Here is a 10158-nt window from a genome sequence, read left to right on the forward strand (position 1 = left end):
GTTCGTCAATAGTATACACACACGCACAATGCCTGGTATTCACATGTACTTTGTACACACCCCTATCACTAATATACAGTACCAGGAGTAGGCTTTTTCCTCAACTGCAAGGGTCTGAACTTGGGTAAAACCTTGCCTCGTATTACCATCCAGCCTAACAGTCAGGGATATCCTACCGAATGATCTGATGGAATCATATCTGCCAACTACTAAGAGAGAGGTGTGTCTGTGGGGGGGGGGATGTGTGCGAGAGAGGCCTAAAGATAATGTGCGTGCGGGAGACACGTAGGCACATATATGTGCGTATAGAGGGCTAGTAGAGACCGTGCGTGTGTATATATGCATGTGAGAGAAATAGTGTTTTCCAACTGAGATTAGTGAAAAGAGTGGTACATAGTAGTCAGAAAGAGAGAGAGAGAGAGAGAGAGAGAGATACAGAGAGAGTGTGTGCATGAGACACCCCGGGAGAGATTGTGAGCATGTGTGAAAGAGAAATGCCGATGTATATAAAGTGTGTGCACTTATGCGTTAGATAGAGAGATATATATCACGTTTGTGAGAACGGGCCGAGGCATAGTGCATCTACGTGTAAAAGGCGGTTCTACGCATTAAATTAAAATATAAATGGCATTATTATTTTTGGATGAGATCATGAATTTTGCAATTTGCGTATGAATGAAAATTGGTCTATCAGACACCCATACTCTATTGAATTCTAACATGTGCATGTGTTTATTTCATATTATCGATCCATAGAGTGAGAGCGGTTTGAAATACAGGCAATGCATTGCTTTTGCAATTCATATGTAAACATTAATTAGTGCACTCCATATTGTTAGTGTGAAGCACTTTATACATTTGTAACTTACATGGATACATTCCAAATTGCTAGCTATGAAATAGAATACATGTTGAATTCAACATAAAGGGGGTTTCGAAGATTCGAATTCATAGGAAGTGCATTCATCTATTTGAACCCGAGATAATGGCATTTGTAAATCAGATCTAAAAGGGGGCATCAATCTTTGTTGTGCGTTTGAACATGCTATATATTCATACGCATGTCTAACTATTTTTTTGCAACCAAGGAGATTATATCTGGAACCATGCATGAACTGAGGTAAGTTGCATATTTTTTTAATATATACTCGTGTACAATGTATATTCAAATGTACCCCATCCATTCGAAAATAATCGTAGTTTTAGGACTTTCAAGAGTAAAGATTTGTGAAGTTTGACAAATCCTGAAAGTTCAATTCAAGAGAACCGAAAACGTTAATGCTTCTGTTCCCAAATATTGAACGAAGCGCCAAATAAGCCTCTGGTCACCCGAAACCGCGCGAGACTAATGTTTGGTGGTAGGAAATTACTATCCTGACTCTGGCACGTGTAGCCTATCGGCCCGATGTCCAAAGGTCTAAACCGGGGTAGGTTTGTAACTTCACCAACATGCCAGTCTCAACCGCCTCCTAGAAGCATTCATACGCCGTGGGCGCCTAAACACCCATGCGCTCGGCCAAAATCTATCCCGCCCACCAGTTGGGACACCTGAGATTACTGTCCTACCCCCAACCCACAATATGTCCAAAATTTTAGATGGAGGCAAAGTTTGTAACTTTCCCCAAATTTCAAACAAGCGTGTCCCAAACCGAAACATTGTTCACCCTTAGTTCCCCCTCCCTCCATTTCCCCATTCATACTCCGTGGGCGCCAAAACGCCCTCTCCACCAGCCGCGAAACCCCAGCCTCCTCCATCCTCCACCCCATCACGCCCAATCCACCGCCGCCCTCCTCCATCACGCCGGAGCCGGTACCCCGACGTCGTCGTCTAACGCAACCGCAACCGCAACGCCCTCAAGGACTTAGCAGCTGAAGCCGAGGCAGAGCTGCCTCCACGACGCCCACGCCGACGTGCGCCGGACCAGAACCACTTCGACCACGCCGTCCTGCGCCTCACTGCTGCCGCTCCACTGTCGCAACCGTCCACAGCACCGGAGTTGTTCCCGCTACGTCGTCGTTCGCCGCCTCGGATCTGGTTCCCCGCCGCCGACAGACAGCCACCGCACCACACTCAACAACTTGGCCATGGGTTCGTCCAAGGCTCCACCGTCCTCCACAACTTCTCGTTTCCAGCGAACCACAAGAAGATCATTGGAAAAACAGAAGGAGGACACAGCACTGCCAGCAGAAAGAGGTACTCCTCTTCCCATATTCGTGCAAATCTTACGTCTCTGCTCACACCGTATTCATCCCACGAAAGAAACTAGTTGAGCGCTTCGTACTGCATCTTCTTCGTGATACTAAATGCACAAGGTTTCCTCCCATTTACTATTTCACCTTTGCTAGAGGTCAGTAGCCTACCTGGATTTCAATTCAGGGTCAGTCAAATCGCAATTAAAAGAAGCAGCACCCACTTAGGCGCGCGGAGCACCTAGCCCGCCTGTTCACCGGGGAAGCGGCGCATCGGTGTCTATCATAGGGGTGTGGGGCGCAGGAGCTGCTTGCGCCCGATCTGGAGGTCGGCGGGGCTTGAAGGGGTGGCCGGCGCGGTGCCAAGCACGACGGTGCGGTGAGGTCGAGGGAAGGGCGGAGGCAGGGGACTGGGCCGGTGGTCGCTGGTGTTTCGAGGAAGATCGTAACACTGACTGGGTGGAGGTAGATGAAGGCGATCTGCCCATTCTTTGAACATCGGACGGTGCAGAAAAAATGGACTAACCTATTTGTTTTCAGTCAACTGTTATTTTCATAGGACCACACCTTGTGGTGTGCCGGAGGAGCATCTGCATTTACCAGCCATCCCTGTGCTCATATTTCAAAATCCTAGAATCTAGTAATTTTGTGTGCCATGCATGTTGTAGAGCTATCATATGTCTCCCGTCATTTATTTCTCACCGACTTGCTTTCTGCTACCTTTACACTGTACTACTTGTGCACACACTTCACCCATACTCACACTATTGTTTTTTATGCATGGGTATTTCAGACTCTGACGCAGTGTTGATGAATACAAAAAAGAAAAGACAGAAGTCGCTCCAGTGTAATTCAAAGATAAGCACTAAGCGTCTCAGCGCTCTAAAGGGTGCAGTGCCAGCAGATGGAGACAGTAAACGTAGCTCTGCAGTTGATGACCTCAATTGCCACACACACATCCCAGGTGCTTGCTTTAACTTCACGCTGTCAAATGTGGTTGCATGTTGCATATGGTGTCTAGCTTGTATTGCTTCCAATTTGGTTAAATTGCATCAGCTTACTTTACACATTATACCTTTGATAATGACATGCCTTCCTGTTTTTGATACATACTACATATGTCTATTAACCATGTTCGTACATCAAACTAATGCTCTCAAGAAACAGTAAGGCTAAATGAAGATAGTCAAAGTAGCTCTCTAGTTGATGACCGCAATTCCCCCACACCACCATCGCGGGTGATTGCTCTTACTTGGCAGTGTGATATGTGGTTGCATGTTGCATATGGTGTCTACATTGTAATCTATCTATCTATACCTACCTATACTAATTACAGACTCTCTAAAAATTACCATGTTAATTAGAATTTACGAGCCGTTCATCTGATGGGACCAAGTTATTACAGTGGAGATTAACCACGAAAAAAACTCAAAACGCCCGCCGTTGTAGAAATAGAAGCCCTCCTCCCGATCTGCTAAAAAAATAGCCCTCCCGTATCCCTAACCTCATCCCCACCATCCCACCCATCGCCTGCAATGGATCCGCCGCCGCCCTGATCCCGACCATCCGCCGCCGCGCTCTGCCCCATCCACCGCCGCTGCTCACCGCATTCACCCTCTGTTGCATCCCAGCACCTCCATAGCCACCGTGGACCATCTCTCTCCTTGGTCCTCTCTTGGATCAACATGCGGTGACGGATGCTTCCGGTCGCGTGGTGGTGATGCGGCTGGTCGTGGAACAAGGGTGAGGCGGACTGTGTCCCATTCATTGATCTTCCTCCAGCTCCAATTCCTCCTCTCCCACCGATCGTCATGTCTGCGACAGGCGCTCTGCTTACCTGCGGCAACGATGCGTATGGCGACAACAATGTCCTTTTGTGCCCCTCCACTCTTCGGACCGCTGATGCACGGAAGTACGCAGAGAAGATCGCGCTCCGCTTAGCAAATTCGTCCGTGTTCTAAGTGGCTGCTCGGCAAGGTAATTTTCTTCTCTGAAGTTCTCTCATGCAACTTGGTGGAATGGATTCACGGGTGTGTTAGGTGGAGTGCCACTGGATTGCCATGTTAGTGGGCAGTACACACAAATTTTGGTTTGGCAAGGAACCGAGTCAATACTATTGTCCTTCGGCTTTGCAATGGTGATTTAGATAGTTTTTTTACAATCATGGTGGTTTAGTTAGTTTCTTAACAGGTGCTTCAGTTAGGACTAATAGTCCATAGTGATCGATAAGATTCAATTCTGTGGAGGACAATACAATTTTGTATAATTGGTGGTTTAGTTAGTTAAAAAAATGGTTCATGGTCTCAACTGCTATTTAGCTTACTACAGTATAGTTGTGTGAATTGTCGCTCATGAATAACACCCAATGCATTGCTTTTTGTTGCCCAGTGTACTACAATTTAATATGCAGAACTTGAGCTTTCTTTGCCATGAAAACGTCTGTCCTAATTCCCACAAGGAGTAATTAATTCCACGTCCATGTATTTATTTCTGATCATTGATGCTTCATCTGTTTATGGTGCAGAGACATGGTCACATGGATGATTAGCATCTTTTGGCAAAAGCATGTTAATTCACTCAAGAAATACTACTGCTCCGATGACTACAAAAGCATGTTAATTCACTAAAGAAATACTATTGCTCCGATGACTATGAGCATCGATATCTAATCCTGATTCTTGAGGACCACTTTAGGATGTGATCATTAATGCGGCTTCAAAGCTGCTTGACATAGCATGACATTTGATTTTTACTAATCTGAAAGCATCCATGTGACCACAATCTGATGTGTGTGCCATAGGATTAGTGTTGTTTGAAGAATTCTTAATAAGGAAATTCCACAACCTGATGTGTGTGCCATATGATTGGTGTTGTTTGAAGAATTTCTTCTTACCAAGCAGGCTTATGATTTTAGCTGTCGATGCAGAGCTTGTGCCGGATGTTCATCATCAACGCCAGATAGGGGTTCAGGCTCCTGTTGAACTCATGGCATCAGCCATATGGACCTGCATGTATTTGATAGTTTGCTCAATCAGATTTATCCCTTCAACCATAGTTAAGGCCACCACACTACTTCATTGAGATTTCTTTCCTACATGACATGGATTTATAATCTCCAACAATACGGTCATGCTTCTTATATTTACTTTCAGTTCTAAATACATTTGTGATTTTCTATATGATGTCTTACTAAACTGTGTGTGCTAAACCAACCATATAGTATATAGAAAGGATTTTGAAATGTTAGCTTATATTGCAAAATCTTGAAAATATGCGGTCTTTTTACTGTTTTTTCCGTGAACTTGGGGAGCTTGGGACAGAGTATGGTGTCAATAAGCAGTATATACCAGGACAATATTTTTGTGGTATTGTATATACTAACTTAGTGATAATGGAGTGTTTACCACATTTTTGCCATGGACTCTATACTGCATTTTTGAACTGGTTAGAATAGCTGACGCCTTTTTTATCTTCCTTGTGGTATATGCTACCATCAGAGGGAGTATGTAAGGTACTAATTTCAAGTATATACTATTGTACTATATTTTGTCTATATACATCTACAACCAAGTAGTATGTGCACTGCTCTTTGTGCACGGCAGTATATACATCATTTTTTGTAAGGCAATATATAACACCTTTTTTGTGAACCAGTATACTACTTTATTTAGTCGGTACATATATACATTCTGCACCCGAGCTCATATGCTCCCGCATGAACAGTAAAATCGAAAAAAAATCGAAAAAAATTCAAAAAATTCCAAATTTTTTTTGAGAGAAACATTGACAAAAGTTCTAAGTGCCTGCAAAAATTCATCATGAAATCACATTCCCGTAAGGCGTGGCAAAAAAAAACAAATTCAGTGCTTCAAAATGCGTTTGAAAGTAGCTTTTTCAGAGTACTGTTTTTGTTTTTTTTTGCCACGCCTTCTAGGAATGTGATTTCATGACGAATTTTTGCAGGCACTTAGAACTTTTGTCAATGTTTCTCTCAAAAAAATTTTGGAATTTTTTGAATTTTTTTCGATTTTTTTTCGATTTTACTGTTCACCCGAGCTCATTTGAGCTCGGGTGCAGATTAGCCGCGTCCGTCTTTTAGTCGATATATACTACTGTTCTTGATATAAAGGGTAAAGCAGCGCACACATGACACGCAGCAGCCGTTGTCGACTAGACGGTGGTGCCGCTGCATGGATCTATCAGTGCATGCCACGCCGCCACCGTTTCTTATTGCTGCCGTTGTCGATGAGATTGGCAGTGACGTCGCATGGGTCGACCAGTGCACACCATGCTGCCACGTTGTCGACGAGATGGTGGTGCCGTCTTATCCATCGATGCTATGTGACTAGCTTCGTCAATGGCTTTGCACGTTGATCCAGATTGTTTTCATGCAAAGCCTGTCATGTTTGCCTCTTAATGACCACATCCGCTAAGTCAGCTCTCTCTCTCTCTACTACTGCAACTAACTAACTATGATGATCTTCTCCAGGTTTTTTGGCTGGATACTGAGATGGCACCATTGTGCTGCTGAAGTTAAACCCTGTTTATTGGGACGTACAAGCGGTCGGCAAGCACACATGGCGGCCAGGGATAAGCCATATTTTTCCAATGACTGCTGCTAGGATTGATGTCCTATTGCCGGAGAAACAATGGCAACAGTCGCACCGTTTTGTCCAGCGATGATATCATCCATGTCTATTATTTTGTTGACAATCACCATAGGTGCCCGCTCTTTCTTAATAGATTTGCATTTTGATCTCTGTAGCTTTTTATGGATGAAACCTAACTATGTTACATGCATGCCTCATCTATGAATTTTACCACTACTATTTTCTTAAAGATGGTAACATTGTCCATCAGATCTTTTTCTTAGTTTCTTTCCAAGGTAATTGGTGTGGTTGATTGCTATCGAGTGCAAATATTCTGCTGCCGAGACAAAAAATACTTATCTCTGGATCTGAAATAGCAAACAGTAAATAAAAGTGATGCACACATTGGTCTTTGAATGTGACATACAAAAAAAGGATTTTATAATAACGTTTAAAGGTAGACCGTACAAATCAACATGTATAATTTTTCTGAAACTTCAAGAACGCACCATTCAGGGTTTTCACGAAATATCATGATATATCATGATATATTAATGTCACAGAGTTCTAGATCGTGGATTTGGTAAGCACACAAGATTTTGAATCACACCGTTAATAAAGGAGAAAGATAGTATATTTTGTGATGAAAATATAATAATTATTTTTAGAGTAAGGCATGTTAAATAATAAACTAGGGCATACTGAGATCCAATAAGTCAATAGGCGTATGAAAAAACTGGTGAATATTGTCATATTGTAGATGCACATGTTCAATTTCACATTTTAATTTAATTGCATAAATTGTGTATGACTTGAACTCTAGAGAAATTTTTCTCGGTGCGGGCACTCAATTCACGAGCCAAACATTGATGCGGGCTACTATGGGGGCTAGGAAGCAGGATCAACTTGAAGCCAACTTAAAATTAATTCTAATGAGCATTTGGTCTTCATTTTGTCGTGATGCAAACACATGAACGTGTGGACTACCATCCATTGATGCGTGGAGACCAGGTTATTGTAGCAACATTTACGCCAATGTTTTTATCTACTCATCGATCTATAATTTCCTTTTTCTATTTATTTAGAGTTGATCTCTGTTTTCTCTTTGTCTGTTCATGCTTGTGGCAAAATTGCAGATATTCATGTATCGGCCTCACGCGTGTCGTTGCTGGAGCCCATTCATGGCGAGGATACATGGTTGATGGCCCAACAATCCTTAGGGGATGGAAGGATCCCATGACTATAGGAATGGCACTAAATAAACTGTGTACTAACTAGAGAAATGATTTATTTCATAGGTCTAGAATATATAGGCTGACAAGTATTTGGCATTCTGTCTTTTTAATAAATAGATGATTTTTCTACAATAGTTCCATGTTCATATGTCATGCTTCTTTGGTGCAATAGGAAACAATGTCATTGATCGACCAGATTATATAGGGATTTATATCATCCTGATATATATTTCTACAAGTAGTTTATACGAGCCTCAAAACACTGATTTTCAATAAATCTTCTCTCTTTTGGTCTCTTATGTTTTCTTGCTTCAAAATATGTTATGGAATGTTTTGTGGGGCACATAACCAATATACATAGAAGCAAGGTTAATGAAAAAAAAGAAAATCTGAAATGTTAGAAGAAATTCTTTGGATCCTTTCATGTAACTTAAATTCAACTAATCAATCACTCTTTTCGGCCACATATGTTCTCTTGCTTCAAGTTTCTATATTATGGAATGAGTTTATCACTGAAAACAATTATAAAAATCGATCCTATCGGGCACATATCGGATATACATAAAAGCAAGGATAATGAAATAAAATAAAATCAGAAGTGTTAAAATAATTATTTGACTCCTTTTAAGTCACTTATAATTAAAGTAATAAAAAAATGAGACACATCATATGTGCTTGCAATTTCACTGGATGGATGGGCGTTTCACTCTTTTCCCCTTCATGCTATATGTTTTCATTCAACAAAATAATTACATACAACTTATTGACTAGCCGTGCGAATGCACGGGTTGACGACTAGTGCTTCTAATTAGGGTAAATTGCATCTGCTTAGTTAACATATTATACCTGTGAATATGACATGCGTTCCTGTTTTTGGTACATATTACGTCTTTGTATTAACCATGTTCTTAATCAAAATACTTTTCTTGTGTATCCCTCATCAATCACTTCTGACGAGACACCTTCAAGTTGACAATGTAATATTGGTTGCATCTTGCATATCATTTCAAACATGTATTGCCTCTAATTTGTTGAAGTGCCACTTATAATAAGACACATCTAACTTGGTAGAGTGATTTTGGTTGGATCTTTCATATGGTGTCTAGATTGCATTGCTTCCAATTTGTTGAAATGCCTTCTACTTGGTGTTTTTCGTACACATTCCATCCTCCTACAATGTGGTTGCCATACATAAAAGTTGTGTTCATCAGTATCATGCATCAACGAATTTGGAAGTGCGAATTTCATTCCTTTTTCTTGTGTGTTTACTTGACAAGGCAAAATCTAAAAGGACGAAGGCACGGAATGATGGTGGTCCTCTGGAGCAACCGAAACAGATGATCTCTGCAGATTCCCTTGCTACTCCTACTGCAGTGCAAGTTCCAAATCTCATCTCCCCTACTCCACAACCCCAGGTGCTGGCTCTAACATGGCAGTGTGATATCTGGTTGCATGTTGCATATGGTGCCTAGCCTGTATTGCTCCTAATTTGTTAAATTGCATCTCCTTGGCTTACACATTATACATGTGAATATGACACGCCTTCCTATTTTTGGTACATACTAAATCTGCCTATCACACCATGTTCTTACATCAAACTACTGTTCTTGTGTATCCTGCATCTATCGCTTATGATGAGACAGTCACGCCCGTGGGTTAGTATGAGACGCGCTACTCTTATAAAGAGTGCAGTTTCATCCTCACCACATGATTCTCAAGAAACAGCAAGCCTAATTGAAGATATTGAACGTAGCTCTGTACTTGAAGACCGCACTTCCCCTACACCACCATCGCAGGTGCTTGCTCTAACTTCGCAGTGTGATATGTGGTTGCATGTTGCATACGGTGTCTAGCTTGTAATGCTTCTAATTAGGGTAAATTGCATCTGCTTAGTTTACACATTATACCTGTGAATATGACATGCCTTCCTATTTTTGGTACACACTACATCTATGTGTTAACCATGTTCTTACATGAAACTACCTCTCTTCTGTATCATGCATCAATCACTTACGATGAGACACCTTTATTCGTTGCATATTGCATATTATTTCTAGCCTATTGCAATGTATTGCTTCTAATTTGGTCAAATACATTTGTTAGGCCACCCTTTAATTTGGCAGAGTGATATTGGTTTCATCTTT

General features: G+C 41.7%; 1 long non-coding RNA gene across 3 annotated transcripts; it reads left to right on the forward strand.

Moving 5' to 3' along the window:
- Positions 1-3562: 3562 nt before the first annotated feature.
- LOC109770617 (uncharacterized) lies at positions 3563-8237 on the forward strand. 3 transcript variants are annotated; one of them, XR_012187472.1, is made up of 4 exons: positions 3656-4167; positions 5117-6912; positions 7603-7790; positions 7916-8237. It is a non-coding gene; the product is annotated as an uncharacterized lncRNA (long non-coding RNA). The 3 variants fall into 3 exon arrangements; XR_002234646.4 differs by lacking the exons at positions 7603-7790; positions 7916-8237 and having other exon boundaries at positions 3659-4167; positions 5117-5244; positions 6680-7029; XR_012187471.1 differs by lacking the exons at positions 7603-7790; positions 7916-8237 and having other exon boundaries at positions 3563-4167; positions 5117-7029.
- Positions 8238-10158: the final 1921 nt, after the last annotated feature.

The sequence above is a fragment of the Aegilops tauschii genome, chromosome 6, assembly GCF_002575655.3.
Source record: "Aegilops tauschii subsp. strangulata cultivar AL8/78 chromosome 6, Aet v6.0, whole genome shotgun sequence".
Taxonomy (NCBI): Eukaryota; Viridiplantae; Streptophyta; class Magnoliopsida; order Poales; family Poaceae; genus Aegilops; species Aegilops tauschii.